General features: G+C 33.7%; 1 non-coding gene across 1 annotated transcript; it reads right to left on the bottom strand.

The window, feature by feature from the left end:
* Window positions 1-220: 220 nt before the first annotated feature.
* Window positions 221-306, bottom strand: LOC125821729 (small nucleolar RNA snoR116). The gene has a single exon (XR_007442608.1). It is a non-coding gene; the product is annotated as a small nucleolar RNA snoR116 (small nucleolar RNA).
* Window positions 307-974: the final 668 nt, after the last annotated feature.

Here is a 974-nt window from a genome sequence, read left to right as displayed (position 1 = left end):
TAATTGGTGACATGTGGCGCAATCTTATGGCTCAACCCGATTTGACCCATTAATAAACCCAAAATTCAAAAATACCCGCCCCAAATTTCAGTATCGGCAAGCTGATTACACTATCAACAAAGCGCATCAGAGACTCTAATATATTGCCTTTTTTTATTTATCATAAATCATAATTAAAGAACAATAATGAAGTTTTCAATAGTTGTTCATACTAAGAAAGAGGCATCAGAGAATTGTATTTGAATCAACAAGTTTAATCTATAAACTTTCAAAGTTTAATGGTATAATTATTCATCATCACAGCCTCAAAGATACTAGATTTAGAGATTCAAAATCAGATCGAAAAAACACAAAATATAACTAATTAATATTGAAATGATCATACTTCACTGTTATTTGCATAAAAATGGGTTAAATTAGTGAGTAAAGATACATCAGGAAAAGACCCAGTAAATTCATTATTACCAATATCCAAGTAATTCAAGCTAACACACTTGTTCAAATCATCAGTAACTTTCCCAGAAAATGAATTGTAATCCAGAGAGCTTTTCCAATGAGTTAAGTGAACATATTTTTATCAAAAGGAACAAACCCAGAAATTCTTTGACTCGAAAGCTCAATTTCTTTGACTGGCCCATCGAAATTGCAAGTGATGCCAGTGAACTTACAGAGAGGAGTTGTCATGCCCCGAACTACCCTCGAGACGCGGACACGGGACCTAGGATCACAAGTGACCCTAAGCTAATCCTGCTGGCATAATCATGAGCATACTAAAGATAATAATAACTGATGCGGAAGTTAAATCATAAAGTAAGTCTAAAAAAATGGGGAATACCCATATACTATAATTGAGATGAATGAAAACTGACGAGTTTAATACAAAGAAAATATTAACTCAATACTAAGCTGAATCTAACTATGTCTGAAAATAGCCTCTAACTGACTAAAAATGCTAGGACAGGCCCCAGCTAAGT

Source organism: Solanum verrucosum, unplaced genomic scaffold (assembly GCF_900185275.1).
Source record: "Solanum verrucosum unplaced genomic scaffold, falcon-dt-bn FXZP01000305.1, whole genome shotgun sequence".
NCBI classification, from domain to species: Eukaryota; Viridiplantae; Streptophyta; class Magnoliopsida; order Solanales; family Solanaceae; genus Solanum; species Solanum verrucosum.
This window is presented reverse-complemented; position numbering and strand designations above follow the sequence as displayed.